This window comes from Pinus tabuliformis, chromosome J (genome assembly GCF_031772625.1).
Source record: "Pinus tabuliformis cultivar Carrire ecotype Pingquan chromosome J, CPIR1, whole genome shotgun sequence".
NCBI classification, from domain to species: domain Eukaryota; kingdom Viridiplantae; phylum Streptophyta; class Pinopsida; order Pinales; family Pinaceae; genus Pinus; species Pinus tabuliformis.
In genome coordinates this window covers 1,091,235,107-1,091,255,515 of record NC_142295.1, presented here as the reverse complement: position 1 = coordinate 1,091,255,515, position 20,409 = coordinate 1,091,235,107, and positions in this window count along the sequence as shown.

Here is a 20,409-nt window from a genome sequence, read left to right as displayed (position 1 = left end):
TTAATAAGCTACGACAAACTTTATTGTATACATATATGAGAAACACTTGACAGGGCTATAAGCCATAAGAATGCTTTAGCATCTACCAATGTAAACTCTTTTATCATATAATAGAATTTTTAGACTTTTTTCTTTGGAATATATATATATATATATATATATATATATATATATATATATATATATATATATATATATAACAAAAGAAATATTTAACTCTTAGCCATAAATAAAATATTTCAATGTCCATATTAAGTAACGTAATTCTATATCAACATTAGAGAGGGAGAGAGTAATTAAAAGTAAAAAAATCTTATATTTTTACATTTCATTATGAGGAAGATGTTTAATTATTATTTGAATAATATATTTTAGTATCAATTTCATATATATCTATATATACAAAGAAAAGGTAAAAAATATATATAATTATACCAATTAAAAATAATATATTTCAATGCCCATGTTGAGTAAAATATTTCAACATCTCCTATGTATATATTGTTATAAAACAACTAAAAATAAAAATAAAAATTATCATAGTTAAAAAAAATTATTGACATGTTGTTCAAAATGAAGAAAATGTGTGATGGTTTCCATGCTCAGCGTGCATGGAATCAATACAAAACCATTTAAAACTTGGATTTATCAAGAGTCAAGATGGATCAAATCATTGGAGGTGCAAATCTTTTTTCAAGTTTTGCACTTTGAAATATTGCACCATGAAATATTTTATCTGAATCGGCAGCTTAATAAATCAAGAGTTAAAATAAATATGTGTTCATATGTACTAAAGGATGAGATAAGGTGAGAAAATTTGAGATAATCAATATCTCTTAAATTTAAAATATAAATTATGAAACATATTTTTAAACCAACACTTCTAACCAAAAAAGCACTCATTATTAAACATGTATATTCTTACCATGAGATAGAAGTATTTTTAGAAATATTTAAAAATATATTTATTAAATATTTATAACTTAATATAAGATATTAATTGAGTGTAGTCTAAACATTTTAAGTTTTTGCTTGTTCCTTTTTTCTTAATATATTTGTTTATGAGCTTTAATTGAAATTTGGTTAAAATTTATTAGAATGGTAGAATTGAGTAGTTAAATCTATATAGATTGAATGTTCTAGGGTCATTTTAGGGCTATGAATCAATTTATACATTCAAAAATACATTTCAAGTAACGAAAAATAGTGGTCTCATAAAAAATTATATCATCAAATTCCTATATATAAAACAAAAATGTAAAACAATTAGATTTTCCATTCTCAACTATCATAATTTATTCATTTATAATTTTATTCATGATAAAATAAGTACTCTCACAAACTATTCAAATTACCTTTATTATTAAAATCCAATAAAATCATCTTGAGTTCTATTGTAGAAGCTTGATTGTTTTATGTATAAACCAACAATAATAATAATGTGTAGGGAAATCCTCAACAATTGCTATTCCATTATGTCTAATAAGTTTATAATTAAGAAGGCATCACAAAATAAGAATTACAAAAGTTTTTATATAATATAAGTAATTATATCTCGATTTTTGGATGCCCTGACAATCATGGTTGGCTATGGCATCCTTTTTCTCGCTTTTTCCTGACTCCCAACTGCACTTCCAAGCAAAGCCATCTTCTACCATCCCTACAAACTTTGTTGGTCCTATGAACTTTTTTGGGCCAGTGGCCTCCTCTAACTCTCCCTCGCGTGTCCAACCAGTTCACAAACTCATCAATGGTCCTTTAGGTCGTGTTTCCTTCATGAATGCATCTCTTCAATAACCTTATGCTCATTCCTCCTCTCTTTTGGTGCACAAATTCCCCTCCATCTCCATCCTCATTGGCTCCAAGGAGGATGAGGACGTTGATTTTCTTTAGTCTGGTAGTTTGGTTTTCCATTTCTTTGAGTTTTAGTCATGACTTGTTGATCTTCATGTTTGGCTAACAAATATTGTATCCACGTGATCATGCATGATGTTTTTTCCCACCCCTATGCAAGGAGCTCTTTGTTGTTGAGTTTGACAATGCTAAGATAGAGATCTGACCCTAAAAAATTGATATGTAGTTTTGGGGTAATGCATGCCTATGCTTGAAGCCTTAGTCTCCCTCTTTCAATCCTTAGACAAACTTTATGAGCACAACTCCTATTTGGGTGTGTCTCCCAAATCTGCCACTACATCTTTAGGGTTTATCCTCTCTTTTAGCTAATGGGTTTGCTCTTGGAAAGTTTCATTCTATTTCTCATGAAACTCAAAGGCAAAGTATTACAACATATACCAAAATCTCTGTGAAAATAGATTTCATCATAGAGCTCTTAACTAAATAATTTTGACTAGAAAGACTTTTCATAGACTCAAAAATTAGACTATGAGAGAGTCTCTCTATAGTGTATGGATTGTTTTGAATGAGGGCATATAACAATTCAATATCTAAATGGTTTTAAGAAAAATAAGAAACAACAGCAAAAATTAACTTGGTGGATTAATTCTTTAGAGGATTGCCAGCTAGTCCTATGGGATAAACATCTACCAATTGCTCCTTCACCATAACAGATTAGAATTTCCTAAGAAAAAAAAACAAGAAAAGGTTTCTGAAAGCCCAAAGATGAAAGATCATGTCCCACATGACCAAGGACAAGAATGTTATGGTAAGTCAAGCCCTTAGCTAGTGGAAAGTTTGGTAGATCAAGCTGATGAAGTCAAACATTTAGCTCAAGAAGAACCTCTAGATCAAGATCCTATTCCACCTACATCAAAAGAATTTTGGATAAAGGTAGGGAAAAATAACAAATTCCTATTGAATCTCAATTGATGGTGACAAGAAGTCAGACATAAAAAATAGTTTAATCATGTATTACTTTTTCCTATTGTTATGTAACCAATTAGTAAGAATATAACCATGTAGGAAAAGTTGGAATGTAACTCTTTTAAGCATTTGGAAAAATAAGTCAATCACATTCTTCTTGGGAGTGTTGGAAAACTCTAAATTAGAATTTCCTACCTTAGAACTTTGTCAAATTAGTACTTCTCGGTGTATTCAATTGTGTACTATAAATAAATAAATCAAAACCCTTTAAATGCCATGAGAACATTATTATATCAATTTTAAAAATTACACTTAGAAATTTAAAAAAAATGGGTGACTTTTTTCTTTAAAAGGAGAATAAGGCAGTACAAAAATCTATCATAATTTAGTCATTAACTAAATGTGAGGATAACCCCTAGGAGTGTAGATCGATCAACGATAGAGTGTATTTTTAAGGCACTCCTTGCAACGTCGTTGGTTCAAACCTCGCTTAACTAGTGTAGCATGCTTGGGAGTTGCGCAGTGCCCCTAGAGGTTGTAGCGGTAATGGTCATAATCAACCTTATGTTAGGCAAGTACCAACCCGACCTATTTGTTGATTCCCCTGGACAAAGAAAACACACTAAACTTACAAATGAGGATAGTCATCACTAGTTGTTATCCATGAATGTGAGTTGACTCATTTTCCTTATTTAAGAAAAACCACACCACCTAAAATGACCCACGGATAGTCCATAATGAGACAAACTTTCATTCCTATCAAATACTTTGAATTTTGGATCATTAACGTGTTTCTTTACCTCATAAAAAATAAATTTTGATAAATCAAAAACAATTTAAAATATTAGTTTAAAATATGAAGATTGTTTTCACCAAAATAATATTAATTACAAAGCAAGTGTCCATGGTCGTTATTACTAAAACTGCCTTTAAATAATTAGATATCATTTTTGGGGTTCAACTGTGTTAAGTAAGTCATTCATCTATGACCATTTCCATGAGAGGTAGTCGTAGCTAGCTAATTTCTCATGATTTTTGAATAGTCCACTTAGTACTCATTGCATCGGGTGATGCTCACAAGGGTGAAGAAATGGGATTGAAATTAGTGAAATGAATACATAGCATCAATCATCACTTCCGGGCTTGCACCCGGTAACTAGGACTTCCTAGGAGGTCACCCATCCCAGATCGCCTCGGGCTCAAGCACGCTTAGCTATGAAGTTTCCCCACAATCAAGCCCACTTAGCTTGCTACCCCACAATGAGGCACAATATTTGCTAAGGTTTTGCAAATGGGGTATTTCTCTATCGCTTGAGCCAAAGGCGATCTGGGGTGGGTGACCTCCCAGGAAGTCCTGGTTACCATGTGCAAGCCCCGAAAGTGTTGATTGACACTACGTGATTCATTTCACAAGTTTAAATCCTGTTTCTTCACCCATGTGAGCATCACTCAATGCAATGAGTACTAAGTGGACTATTCAAAAATCATGAGAAATTAGTCAATTACGACTACCTCTCATAGAAATTGTCATAAATAAATGACTTACTTAACGCAGGTGAATCCCAAAAATAATATCTAATATAATGCACTGCGAAAACCCCCAATAGTAAAAAAATACCTTTAAATAAATTATATACTTTTAAATAACCTTAATTCTATACCTAACATTATATTATTCCTATTTTAAATATGTATGAAAAAATATCAATATGAAACCCTTCCAACCTAAAAAATTATAAAACAAAATTCCAACCTCAAAAATCATAAAAATTATGCACACAATTAGAAATATTATTATAATGTATAACGTTCCCCACGCTCCAAAGAGAGCTTTATACTCGGGTCCCTCGCTTGAAATTATTTGTGGCAGATGCTAATTAACGCAACAAATGGGATTAATTATTCATAAGAGTGGATATGTGGGACGTTTTTTAAACTAAACTGTAGTGGAATGGTATTTGAGGTATTTCTCCATACACTTGAATTCTTAAATAGATGTTATGGTGGTCGTTAATAATGTAAGTTTTTCTTGTTTCATTATTCTAAAGATTGAATGTGGAAGGGGTGACACAATCATTTTTATTAACTTAATTAATGTAATGATTTTTATTAGCTTAATTTATATTTTAGGGTGATTTTTTAATTTATATTTTAGGGTGATTTTTTAATTTATATTTTATAATGATTTTTACGATGTTTATAGATAATTATACAATGTTTTTTATGATTTCTATAGATAATTTTGTGTTAGAAAAATTTAGCATAAAAAGATTAAATTAATGTAAATTTATTTTAATATTTGATTTTTTTTAAATTTTTTAACATGTAATTTTTTTATTATTTAAAATGATTTTAGGTTGTTTTATTTAAGATTTAAATTGGAAACTTATATGAAGACGAATATTTATAAATACAATGTTGTTAGTTTTAAGATATTTATATTGGTATTGTGATGTTTTTTTATGGGAAAATAATAATAATAATAAAATCGTAATTTTTATTAAGGAAATAAAATTACATTTTGTATGTGTATTATATGTACTCAAAATAAAGTTGTTCATCCATATCATATATTAAAACCATGGAAACAAACCTTACTTATTCTATATATGTTGTCAAAAAACAATCTCTTAGTCAAAAGATGCATGATACCATGTTTTCTACACAACCATAAACATCAAAAAGGGCTTGTATACCACAACCATATCACCTAACAATCAGCATAAAGAGTCCATAGAAAATAGTGTCCTGAAATATACAATACATTTATCAAAATCTATCAATCCCTATCATGTGGATGGACCAGCTAAAGGCCCTCTAAATGTGATGACATATTATATGATCAAAGGAAAGTTTTAGTTGTAAAACATCTTCAAGAATGGGAATCAATGTGTGCATGCAGTTTTTCTAAATTTCATTAAACCAATTTATAATTATCTTAATCTCAAAGATATGCAATGAATGACATCCTTTTTCAATGGCAAAAAGTAGAAGCAACTTAAGGCTTAGCAGCTCTACATAGTTGTTTATTCCGCTGCCTAGACCACTACGAAGCTTGAAAAAATGGTTTTCATGCATATATAGAACAACCCCCACCCCGCCCACGGCACAAACATTGCCATCTATAGAAGCCCTGTCAAAGTATGCCTAGGGCGAAGATGTGTCAATATCTTCTATTAATATTATCTGAGGGATATGTTCAAAAATCGTCAAAGGAGCACATAATTAGCCACGATTTTTGTGGCCACCCTATCAGGAATAGAGAATTTGTTGGAAAATGGATTTGTTTTTAGCGATTCAAATTCCTAGCATGTGAGAAGGGAATATTTCGACTCTCTTTTCAACCAACTTACTCCCACCATGACTTCCAAATTTCCAAAAATGAAAATCCTTGCCAATTTGTTCGCAATATCAGTCTATTTTTTATTGAGTTCCAAACTACCAAAGAAAAGGGGCAATATTGGAAAAGATGTTCCACTATTTCAACAACATTATTGCATAATGCATACCAGTTAGGGCCATTCATGTATCACCTTTGGAGATTGTCCCATTTCGAGGCCTTGTTTTCCAATAGGCACCATAAGAATAAACATGCCTTGAAAAGGTAATTAAGCTTCCATAGTTTTTCCACCATCAAGCCTCTTCGTCTGGATTCCTCTCATTGTTCAAGAACAAATAACTTGTTTTGGGAGTATAATCCCTAAACAGGGAATGGACCCACCATAGAGTGTCCTCCTCTTCCCAAATGCGCACATGAAAGGTGTTCAGGGCGACAATATAATTGTTCCAATGATCTATGAAATTGATTAGTAGATTGAGTTGGTTGGCATCAACCCATATTTGGGCCCAAATGGACGAATGGGCATGATTATCCAAATGTTTTAAAGAGCTCCTTCCATGTGTGTTTAAGAATATCCCGATCTTCCCCCGATCGGGGAGACGAAGTGGGAGAGTACGAACAAAATGATTGACAAGAGGAGAGGATGGCCGCCTACTGTCCTCAAGCTGGAATAGTTGGGCGTGGTGGCGTCCTGCATGACTGTGAGCACATCAATGGAGAGAGGTGGCATGATTATGAGGAGAGAGGTGGGCAAGAACGGCGGCGGTAGCAGGATGGGACGTAGGGTAGGTGGGAAGGGATACATGAGGGTGGCAGGACTAGGGAGAGAGCATAGAACGCGGAGAAGGGAAGACGGGAGCAGGGCAGCGCAAGCGTTGGGGAGCTCTGAGGCCGAGCACAATTCTGGGTATGTTTCTTTTCGCTTACCTCCTATAATTCTCTCTGAGAAGAATAGTATGTTGAAGGAGGGGAGTAAGCTTGGACACGTGAGGAAGGGGCTGCAACAGGGCAGGCCTGAGGACAGGGACGAGAGGTAGAGAGCTAGCTAAGATCCGCTGCATAATAGAAGCCAGAGAATAGACATGACTAGGGAGTGTAGTCTCAAGATAAAGGGTCGGCCCTGGGAAACTAAGGACGAAAATTTTTGGAAGGATTGGAGGTTAGATTGGCTGGCCGCCTCCCTTAGTCCAGGGTGGGAGAGAGCCATGACTCTCCAGAGAGATGGGAAGGGATTAAATAGGTTGGGAATTCTTAGAAATAAGGAAAGGCTGGAAGACTGGACGTATGAAGATCTTGAAGAGCTAACGTTTTATGTTGATAACTGTAAGCAGGAGTCTGAAAACGAAGAGATGGCTCGCATAGGCAGAGGTAGGGGTCGCGGGGGTAGAGGGCACCAGAGCCAGACAGTTAAAAAAGATCATACCACTACGGGGATTGCAGAGCCCAGAAGGGGTAGGAAACCCATCGAGGTGGTGGTCAATGAGGCAGCCCGAGCATACAAAGAAGGAACGGATGTCGACATCCATAAGTTGATCCAGGAGATGGAGGACATCATCATGGAAGAAGACTCCGAGCCAGAAATGGAAGAATGGGGGAGCATAGTCCCCGACCCAGGGCATACCAGGGGTAGGATGACTCTATTCAAACAAACCCTGCATATATACTGGGTCATGAAGTGCTTGCTAGCCAGAGCCCTAGAACAGGTGGCGGGTGAGATGGCAGAAATTTCCCAAGGCATGCCCAACCTCAAAAAGGAAATGAAGAATCTGCAAATTAGGATGTTTTTGCAGGATAGTAAGCTGGATCAGATCCAGCAACGAATGATGGAGCTGTATCTAGCGCCGGGTGACTCTACTGTTGTACCGGCTATCGTGGATTTTGAACAGGATTATGGCATGGAATAGCATTTTACCTTCCAGGTTTTACTGGTCTTTTTAGCGGATAGCCTTTACTTTTCTTGTCTTTGTATGTCAGCTCGAACCTTAAACAGTGTATTTAGTTGTGAAGTGTATTTATCTTGGGTTGAAAGACTTGTAAAATTTGCTACTGGATGGCTTATAAGAGACTAAGGTGGCCAACAGACTTAGTTTCCCATGTGGGCAAGTTGAGGCCACCAAGTTTTTGTATATGGAACAACTTACTTTTATAAATAGAAAAAGAAGGAACTACCGTAACTTACAATAAAAAAGAATATCCCGATCTCTTTGGGGAGGCAGAAGTTTGCACCATATCCTACCTACAAATCCATACCAATTTTCATTATTTCTCCATCCCCAACTTTCCACACCAAACCTCCCTCAATAACTGAAAAGGAGGATAGGACTGATTTTCGAATAATCGAGTTCTTAATGCATTTCTTGTAGAAATTACAATGTCTATTTGCAACTTCTCATGAAATTTTAATGAAGATCACACGACACAAACCTACTCTACTACTCTGTGGAAAGTAATTCATAGCCTAGAACAAAAAATTTAGACATGCAATAAGAAATCACACACATGCAACAAGTATTTTTCCCAAGGAAATCAAACTGCTAAAAACCCCAATGCATGCTTGCATTAAATCAGAAGAATAGAGATGTATTACAATTTCTTTACTCAATTGAGCACAACTTGCAAGTGCATAACCAATCTCTTTGCTCACTAAAAGCCTCTGACCTAGACTTATTCAAATTCTTCCTATGCTTGAGCTCTTATTTCCTTGAGTTGTTCCCTTGAGGAATTAGGCCGCTATTATTTAGGAAATTCTTGAAATTGATTGTGCAATTCCGTTAGGTTGATCCTATGATTACATGCAACACTTGTACACTCAACACTAGTCTACAACTGATGTTACATTGCTTTGGAATCTCCACCAAGCCTGGGGAGCTCGACTTCTCTGCATACACTAGCTATTTTGGGTTGACTGATCATTTAACTGGATAATCATTGAGTTTGACTGAAGTCCCACGGCTTAACTAACCTTCCACTAGTTCCACCAAAAGTAGGAACTAGTTTAACTGAAAACAACATGAGATCACTGACCTTGATTGCTACAAATTATAAATCACACATGCATAATTGAAATTTAACTCCTCCAACTAAAATTTACTAAGTAAACTAGGTGACACAAGCCATATCACACAAGTTAACATCATCCAAGTTGTTTGCTGACGTGGAAATTCAAATTTTCTCAATTTAATCAAGTAGAAATCAAATTGAGAATTTCTTGCTGCTTTTTTCAACACTCCCTCTCAACAAGAAAGGGATTATAAACCACCCCTATCCTGCACCTGTGGAACTCGAACTTCCCTCTTGACAAGGCCTTTGTCAAAATGTCAACATCTTGTTCCTCTATCGGAATGTACTACAACAACATTATTCGCCTCTGCACACAGTCTCGTAAATGGTGGTACCAAATATCTATATGCTTGGATTGATCATGAAAAATAGGACTCTCAAAGAGCTTTATGTAACTCTGATTATCACAGAAGATAACAATTGGATCCATTAATCTGACCAAATAATCTAACAAGTATCTTTCTCATCCTGATCGCCTCACATGTTGCTTGACTTGCAACCATGTATTATGCTTCTGCCGAGCTAAGAGCCACAAATATTTGCTTCTTGTTGTGCTAGGAAAAAACTACGGACCCAACACTAAAAATTCCACCTGATGTACTCTTTCAGTCTAATGGACTCCCCGCCCAATCTGCATTTGTGAAGCCACAAAACTTCACTCCCTCTTTTCGTCTATACCAAAGTCCAAACTGGGTAGTGCCTCTAAGGTACTGTAAAACATGCTTAGATGCCCTCCAAAATAATTTGGTTGGCTGAACCATAGCTTGGCTCAGTTGTTTGACTGCATAACATATATTTGGTTGTGTGTTCACAAGGTACATCAGTGAACCCACGAGTTTTCAGTAAATGGTAGCATCCACTTCCTCATCTGAGGTGGCATCCTTCTTCCTCTAGTTGGTCACTAGAGGTGTCTCCATGGGTTTGCAACTGTCCATGCAGAACCTCTGTAGTATCTCATTTGCATACTTTCCTTGAGAGACAAACAATTCCCTCTAGTCCGACCTGGCTTTAATACTTCATGTTTGACTTGTGTATTAGATACCAGAATGAATAACTTTCATGATGCTTTGTTAGGAGGATTCTAGAGCCCTCTCAATAATGGCCCTGTTTGGTCTTCTGTCATTCCTCGCTATCAAGTTTCCTTAACTGACCCATATATCAATGAATTCCTTAATGCTTATATACAGTTTTATGGTTTTGATGTTGCTCCCCAATCTCAAATTGCTCAGCTGCATGCATCTATTTGCCTACGGTTTGTCTCTACTTCTATGCCTGCACTCAATCCTAAGTTGAAAGACAGAGCTTTGAAAGAAGGAGTAATTGTTGGCCCTGGAAATAATGCTCCACTACAGATTGGCTTTTGTGAATGTACTTTTCCTGATGAGTGGAATAGTACTTATGTTCCATTATCACAGAAATACCCTCAGCTTAATACTCCAAAGACACCTCAACACTTGTCTTTGATTCAACATCCTGATGGTACATCTGGATTAAAGCTTAGTTCTCCCACACTTACTCGCTCCATGTCTGCTGTCAATGCATCTCCACTCTTAAGAGGTAGGGATCCTACATCCTCTTCCTACCTCTCTGTGCCCAGACACATGCCAGCTATCCCAAGAAGGATGACCCAAAGGTCCCAATCTCATAAATCTGTTGATTGCCAGTTTTGTGTTCCATCTACTTCCTTTCAGACTGAAGAACCTCATTCTCCTAAAAATGATTCTCAAGTCTTCATTCCTGATATTAAAATCTTTTCTCTTCCTAGAGCTCAATCTAAGATATCTGCAAAAATAAGTGAGAGACATTTAGAACCTGGAAATACTAGAAGAACATTCAGCAGTGGAACAAAGAAAGCAGATTTACAATGGTTATCTATGAAAGATATGTCTGATCCAGATCAGACAGAATCAGCAAAGTTACACAACTATACAAACTATCAAATTGTTTGTATGTTGCAAAATATTGATGATATAGCCAGAGATGTTTTAGAAGTCAAAGAGCATATTAAGAAATTGCACTCTTGCTACAATGAAATTTTGGGCACACAGAATGAACATACCCAACAATTGAATGATATTAATTCTAATATGGGTATTATTTCCAAATCTCTTGGTCATCTAAAAGATGCTCTTCCGACCCCTACTTCTCCTCCACATTACAGAGAAGTAGACCTGTCAAGTTCCAAATTAACATTTACTTCTTCTGAACATGAGTTTTCCAATAAAAGTATTCTTTTTAAGGGGTAGAGAATATTGGTAAACTTCAGATTGAAAGAATTCGGAAAGGAGTAGATTTAGCCAAGGAGAAAACAGAATTAATGAGAAATCGGCTAAACAGATTTCCTTCTCTTGATAGTCTAAGGCTACCAAAATAGTATGTTAGTCTCAAAAGTTTGATTGAAAATGGTCAACCATCTGCTCCAAAAGAAATATTAGCCATGTCTGGAGTAATTACTAACCAAGTAGAGTCAAGTTTTAAGAGAGATAGACATGAGCCTTATTTCTTTTCTCACAAAGGAAGGAAAGACCAAGAGGACACTACTGCTCATGAAGCTTCTGCTTCTAGTCCTTTTGGTAGATATTCAGAAAGATTACAGACCACCTCCACAAACTTAGATAATCCCTCAGGAAAGGGATATGGTAATACTTTGCTAGTGAATATTGATTGCTTAAGTAATGAAGAAGTGATTAATGTCCTACATAATATTCATGCTTGGGCATTACAAAGGAAAGCAGAAACTAAGGCAAGTTGGTCTGATATTGTTACCCAGATTGTTTGGTCTTTTACTAGTATTGCAAAAATGTGGTGGGATAAATTGTCTGATAGAGATATGACACAGATTGTTGAAAATGAAAATGATCCCTTGAAAGCCTTGTTTGATGCTTTAAAACATGAGTTTGTGGGATGGGTGCCAGAAGACTCAGCTCATCATGCCCAGTTATTCCTGTCTCAGAAATTATGTGATATTGATTATCTACAAGAATATTTTTGCACTATGCAAAAATTGCTTTATCAAGCTCATGACTCTCATAATGTTGCATATCTGAGATATTATATAGCCTCTATGCCAGGAAAAATCCCAGATCTGATAAATCAGTACATAGAGACTAATAAGGTCAATATTGAAAATTCATCTTTTGCAGCCGTCCATCAGATGATAGTCTCTATACTTCAAAGAGAGTGTGTTGCGGAAAAGGCTAAAAAGAATTTCAAGAAGCAGATGCATTTCAGCACCAAGTTATGCAATACTTTTCCTAAAACATATAATTTTGGTTGCCATTCAAAATCCAAGAACAAAGCATTGAAGAAATCTAAGGCTACTTGTTCATGTAAGCCTGAGAGGTATTTTCCTAAGAAAAAGAAACATTATCCTTCCAGAAAAACTTTCAGCAAAAGAAGAGTAGTATTTAGGAAAAGATCAAGACCTTCAAAGAAAGTTACTTGCTTTATTTGTGGGAAAGAAGGTCACTATGCAAATAATTGTAGAGAGAAGAAAGATAAGAAACAAATGAAAATTATGGATATTTTCTCTACAATTCATGATCCGAAATAATGGGATCTTATATCTCATTCTGAAGGTGAATATTTTGAGGTTTCTAGTTCCTCTTCATCTGATACTGAAGAAGATATTCCTGATATAAGAAGAATAGATCTGGATGACAGTTCCTCTGATTCAGAAGAAACTTTTATTCCTGACATAAAAATGTTTTACAGTTCTTCTGACAATTTACAGATGAAGATTGCAATAGTCAAAGCTGAATTGGCTCAGCTTGATCCAGTCCAGTTCACTGCAAGAAGAAGATTGGCAAAAAAACTTGAAAGTCTAGAAAAACAGCTACCTTCTGGGAAGAGGAATAAAGAAAAATTCACAGATGAAGAGTTCATAGAAAAAGAATTTGATTCCCTGTTCAAGCCACTCCAGATAAAAGAAAGTTCATCATCAGATTCAGGTATGGATAAAATCAGTTCTTTAAAGAACAATTAGAATCCTCAATTCATCATACTAGGTCAGAGATGATTCAGTTATCATCCAAACTCTAAATGCTTATCTCAGATTATGATGATTGTAATTCCAAATTATCCAGTTTGTTGCTTAAGAATGTTTCAAAAGAATTCCCTCAGAAAGATACCAGTATAGAAGTAGTCAAAGTAATGGGAATTGGGGATAGAGTGGTAATCCCTATAAATATCAAATTGCCAAAAATAAAAGATTACACTCTAGATGCTCAAATTGATTCTGGAGCCATGAGTAGTTGTTGCAAGTATGGTTCAATCCCTTCCTATTATTGGCAGCCAACTAAATTGCAGTTTAGAGCTATTACAAAATATGTGATGGAAATCAATCACATAGCTCCTGGTTTTCCAATTTATTTAAATGATGTCCAGGCGAAAGTTACATTGTACAGTTTTGATATAGGTTTTGTCTTTCTTTTAGGACAGGATTTTTTGAATGATCTATTGCCTGTCACTTTTGGTAAAGGCACAGTCACCTTCAGCACCTCTGAAGGTCCAGTTAGCTTGCCCTCGTCTAGTGATTATCAAATAAAAGTACAGCCGACAGACCAAGATTTAGTCTACCACAGCCTACAAGATCTAACCAAGATTAACAGGATTGTCAAGAATGCAGAACTTCATGGTCCCAAAACTTTGGAGAAAATATCAGACAAGCTTCGGAAAGATTGCACTGCCTCTAGGCCTGATGCATTCTGGACCCGCGAAAAGTATTTTGTGGCCCTTCCTTATAAAGAAAATTACGTTCCAAAGCCACAAAAAGCCAGTGCTAATCATATGAGCCCCTCAAAGCAAGATTTATGTCGACAAGAGATAGCACAATTATTAGAACAAAAACTGATAGAGCCTTGTAAAAGCCCTTGGGCTTGTCCTGCATTTTATGTGAATAAACACAGTGAGCAGAAAAGAGGTAAGAAGCGGCTAGTCATCAACTACAAAGCTCTGAATGATGCCTTGTTGCCAATCTAGTATCCTTTGCCCAACAAAGAACTATTACTTGCCAAAATTACTAATGCCAATGTTTTCAGCAAATTTGACTTAAAAAGTGGGTTTTGGCAGATAGGCATTCTTCCTGACGACAGATACAAGACTGCTTTTACAGTCCCCCATGGCCAATATCAATGGACTGTAATGCCTTTTGGTTTGAAAAATGCTCCATCAGAATTTCAGAAAAGGATGGAAGACATTTTTGGTGGGGAGGAGTACATAATAGTCTACATAGATGATTTGCTTGTTTTTAGCAGAGATGTAAATAGTCACAAGATGCATTTAGAGAAGTTTTATGAGCTGGTTTATAAGCATGGTCTCGTTCTTTCAGATTCAGAAGAAAAATTTCAGATTGGTAAAGTCAAAATAGATTATTTGGGACTGCATATAGAACAAGGACATGTAAATCTGCAACCTCATGTTCTAACCCATTTGTTGAAATTTCCTGACGTTATTCCAGATATTAAAACATTGCAGAGATTTCTTGGTTGCTTGAATTATATAAGACAGTTTTATGAGAAACAAGCAGATGATACAAAAGTCCTTCAGAAAAGATTAAAGAAGCAAGCAGCAGGATGGACAAAAGAGATGACCAATGCAGTCAGAAGCATTAAAAGCAAAATCACAGATTTGCCAAAGCTTAAGCTGCCAGATACTAATCTTCCATTTATTATCGAGACAGATGCTTCGGATCATACTTGTGATGCAGTATTGTTGCAGAAGCATGGAAGAAAAGAACTGGTATGTGCCTATTCCTCAGGTACATTTGATGATACTGAAAGAAAGTATCCTTCTTCACATAAAGAGATACTAGCTGTTAAAAGAGGAATAAAACGGTTTCATTTGTTCCTAAAATGTGTCAGATTCTTAGTCAGAATGGATTTGAAACATATGAAGAGCATTTTGGCAAACAAAAGACTGCTTGAGCAAGGAAGTACCAGGCTATTGAGATGGGCATTATGGCTTGATGGTTTTGATTTTGATATAGTCTATAAATCCGGTGCTGAAAATTATCTTGCTGATATGCTCACAAGAGAAGGTTCACAAGAAATCAAAGAAATCAAAATGTTCAGGCCATTACGACAAGATGAAGCTTCAAGTTCAGTCCAGTCTAGAAGAGTCAGTCAAGTAATAGTTTGTAGTCAGTGTCATTACCATTTTTGTTGGGATTGTTTTGTAAAAAAGTTTGAGTCTTTACCGTTAAGTCTTAGGGAACTAGTTCTGCAAAAATGGTTTGATTCTGAGGATAGCATGTGGTCATATGCTAGAGAGTTACCATATAGAGAGAGACCTTGGAGAGTTTATTATACCTTGTCTAGAGAAGCAGAGCCTTCATATCTTGCATTCATCCAAAACACTGACTGGACATGGCATGATTACTTTACCATTCATCAGAAAGCCAGGATACATGGGTCTGTCAGAGTCATATTTTTTGCTATAAATATAGATAGTGTTGTCAATTGGTGGAGTCCTTGGTTCAAAATATTTTTGGTCAAGTATATGCCAAGAGTCAATTGGATGTTAGAACATGATACTAAGTGTACACTTAGTACTCTAATGTGGGAATTGCATATAGCTGCTCAGAATGATTATGTCATAGAGTTCACATTAGTTCATCAGGATTCAATGGTAGTTGCAAATGAAAGAGACCAATCTTTTAGTGTCTTTGTAAGTTTCCAAGGTAGGATTTCTGTCGAAGAACAATACAGGCCTCAAAATATGTATTCATTCCCATTTTATTGTTGTTTCAAAGAACAAGATCCCCCATGGTTATACATTCCTAATGAAGTTTTTGCCCCTGAGTTAAATGGCTTAGTAGATTATTATCAAGAAAGGGATCCTCATCATCAACATGATCATGAAGAAAGGGCAAACAGTGACTGATTGCAAAAGATCACTCTAATGAAATCTTTGCAAATCACCTCTATTGAAATGGAATAATTGCTTTTGGTTTCCATGGGATTTGGTCCAGTTAAAAATCTCCACTGTGTAAATATTTTTGTAAAAAGAGCCGATGTCCTAGATTCTGGCCATTCTGTTGATAGGATTTGTTTTCCATATGTCAAGATTCGGTCCCCATATGGCCTAGCCTCTAAGGGACGAGATAACAAGTGGTTGTCCCCACTTGCCCGAATCTTTACTTTTAGTACATTTCTTTAGTCAGTTCTTGATTCATGTACATCTCATTATTGTACTCCTACATTCGGACTATGATATCTTGCATGATAATCTAGCCGAAAGGAGATTCTTTTGGTTTCCAGTTTCCAGTAAAAGTTATGACCGGATAACCAGTTCTAAGGCTATATATTGCTGAGCCTTGCATTGTAAAGATCATCCGAAAAATTAATGAAGAATTGTTCTGGGCAAGTGTTCTGTGTTGTTTTTTGAGTTTTATTCTTATTTTGGTTCTAAGTGTTGAGTTCTATAGCTCCCTGCTCTGCATCTGCGAGATTTATTCTTGATCTATTGATCTAGTGGATGAGTACCTTGCTGCTGGAGAAAAGGTATCCTCATAGTCAATTCCTTCAACTTGAGAGTACCCCTTGGCCACAAATTTGGCCTTGTACTTTTCTATGCTTCCGCCTGTTGCCTGCTTTATCTTGAAGATTCATCTCAAACCCACAATTGATTTATCTGCTGGTCTTAGGACCATTTCCCAAACATTTTTCTTTACAATGGATTCATGTTCCTCCAAAATTGCATCAACCCATATAGGTTGCTCTATTGATTCCTCAAAAGGGGATGGCTCAGTCATTATATCCATGTAGCTAGTGTACCAATCTAGTGACCTTCTCTGCATGCGCTAATTTCAAGGAGCAACCACATTCTCCCTCGCATCCAGCACAAGTCTCTTAGATTTCCTAGTCCTTTTCCTGCCTTCTATGGATGGTTCTGCTTATGTGGTTATCTCCACCCTCTTCTCCTCAATTTGTGGTTGCTCCACAACTGCTTGAGTTTCCTCCTTTGGAGCTAAAAGCTCCTCTTCTGGTGGGATCTGAAGCTCCCTCTCAAGAGAGCCCCACATCGCTTTCTCCTCATCAAACTTTACATCCCGTTGCACAACTATCATTCTAAGGGATGGCAAGTACACATGATAGTTGTGGGGAGTTTATGTGTAACCCACAAATACCCCCAATTCTGTTGTTGACTCTAGCTTCTTCCTTAATTCTTAGAAGACATGGAAATAAATAGAGGCTCCAAAAATCCTGAAGTGTGACACATCCAGCTTTCACCCCGAGAAATCCTCCTCCGGTGTAATCATGCCCAAAATCCGACGAGGATTCCAGTTCTGCAAATATATTGTTGTGTTGCATGCTTCACCCCACAAGTGTAGAGGTAGGCCTTGGTCATGAAACATCGCCCTCGCTACTCCCACAATGCTACAGTTCTTTCTCTCAGCCACCCCATTCTATTATGCATTGTGGGGTGTTGTCAACTCTCATCGAATGCCTTCTTTTGCACATAAATTTTTAAATTCATTCGACACGTACTCACCTCCATTATCACTTTTGAGAGCCTTCATACTCTTGTCGGTTTCTTTCTCAACCATTGCCTTGAATTATACAAACTTGGAGAATGTCTCATATTTCTTCCACATTAAGAAGATCCAACACTTTTGTGATAATTCATCTACAAAGATAACATAATATTTGTGTTTATCAATGGAGGTTATTGAGAAAGGTCCATAGACATCACAGTGGATCCTTTCAAGGACTACATGTGCTTTGTTGTCCCGATCATGGAAAGTGGATTTTGTGACTTCCCCAAAGTAAATCCTTTGCATACATCCTACTTCTCAAGTGCTCATTTGGGGAGGCCTGTGGTTATTTGTTTCATAATCTTCAAGGCGTCGTGATGCAAATGGCTAAGTCTTATATGCTAAATTTCACTGACATTGTGGCTCTTCACCTTCTCCACCTTGATGCTTAATGCAGCAAAATCCTCCACATCTAGCTTATACAGGTTCTTCACATGAACCCTAATCTTCTTCACCTATCCCATGGCTATGTGCCTCAGGAATGCCTTTCCTTTGTTTAAGATAACATCATAACCACGGTCTTCCAAAACTGCAACATAGGCAAGATTTTTCTTTAGGCCCGGACAAGCATGACATCCTTGAGCTTGACTCCCTCTAAAAGGTGACTATTCCAACCCTAGTCGCGCTATACCTTCCATCATCCCCCATCTCAATATGCATCTGCAAATCTTTCTTCTCGAGGTCACTGAAAAAGTCTCTACACCTTGTCATGTGAAATGATTTGCCAAAGTCCAAGTACCACATGCTCCCCATCATTGTGTTTACCATGAATGCAATGAGGGTAAAGTCAAGCTCGAAATTTGAAGCTAAGGCTTCACCTACCGCTCCTCCTAAGGTCTTCTTGCTTCACTTATTTTGTGGACACTTAGTGGCATAGTGCCTGAATTCATGACAATGGAAGCATTTAATTTTTGACAAATATTTCTTCTTGCCCCTTGCTTGGATTCTACTTTAGATTGGGATTTCTTCCCTTTTCACTTTTTTTCCTTTCTAGCCAATGCAAAGTTTTCTTCATCCTCGCCCTTGGATGAAGTCTCATCTCTGGTATTCTGCCTTATTTCCTCTTGTACCAAATTGGACCATAAGTGCTCCCAATTCAGTAGTTTCTCCTTCCCATTCACCGAAACTTGGTAGCTATGCCAGCTCTTGGGAAGGCCTAGAAGGGCTAGGCTTACCAGTCATATTATGCAATAGTAACACCAACTCCACCAAATTTATCATGAATTTGTGTGAAATTGCTCAGATACTACGGAATAGTGTCATTCTTTTGCATCTTTATATTTCGAAGTTTATCCTTGAGTGCCAACTTCTGGTGGTCACTACTATTCTCGAACAATTTTGTCAGTTCTTTCCACATTGTGAGTGGAGTTTCTTTTCCGTGGATATTTGAGACAATGTGATCTAGTACTCCCTCCAATATTATTCTCCTCACCTTTGCTACATCTTTCTTCCACTGAGAAAGTTTGTGGGCATCAGATGCTTGTAGTTTTGCAACATTTGTCTTGATGTATTATAGCAATCCAGTGTCATCCAATATTGACTCCATGTGATCCTTCCATGCAAAAAAATTAGAGGTTCCTTCCAAGGAATACTCTAGCCTTATTCCAATGAAGTTCGTCTTCTTAGCTCTGATGAGATCTTGTTGCATTGAACTCCAAATTTGAACCTCCTGAGAAACAACTTTGAAATTCCCGCTCTAATGTGAATCCTCCTTTGATACAATGTAGAAAGTACGATGCAGATTTGCAGTTACTCATGAATTTTTAATCAATATCACAAGAAATAAGCCTATTGTACTTCTTTGTGGAAAGTAATTCACAACCTTGAATAAAAAATTTAGACATGCAATAAGAAATCACACACATGTAACAAGTATTTTTCCTGGGGAAAGAAAATTGCTAAAAAACCCAATGCTTGTTTGCATTAAATCACAAGAATAAAGATGTATTACAATTTCTTTGCTCAATTGAGCAAAACTTGCAAGTGAATAACCTGTCTCTCTGCTCACTAAAGGCCTATGACCCAGAATTAGTCAAATTCTACCTCTACTTGAGCTCCTATTTCCTTGTGTTGTTCCCTTAAGGAATTAGGCCCCTATTATTTAGGAAATTCCTCAAATTGATTGAGCAATTCCTTTAGGTTGATCCTCTAACTGCATGCAACATCTGTACACTCAAGACTAGTCTACAACTGATGTTACACTGCCTTGGAATCTCCACAAACGTTGGGGAACTCGAATTCTTTGCATGCAATATTTATTTTGGGTTGATTGATCAATTAATTGGATGATCATTGAGTTTGACTGAAGTCCCACTTCTTAACTGACCTTCCACTAGTTCCTCCAAAAGTTGGAACTAGTTTAACTGGAAAAAAAAATGTGATAACTGACCTTGACTGCTACAAATTAGCAATCACACATGCAGAACTAAACTCTAACTCCTCCAACTTGAATTCACTGAGTAAACTGGGTGACACAAGCCATGTCACACAATTTAACATCATCGAAGTTGTTTTTTAATGTGGAAATTCATTTTTTCTCAATTAAATCAAGGCAACATCAAATTGAGAATTTCCTGCTGCATTTTTCAACACTTCTTGTCAGGGGATCGCAACAAATCATTAAGAGAACTAGGGTGGATATATTTCCTATGAA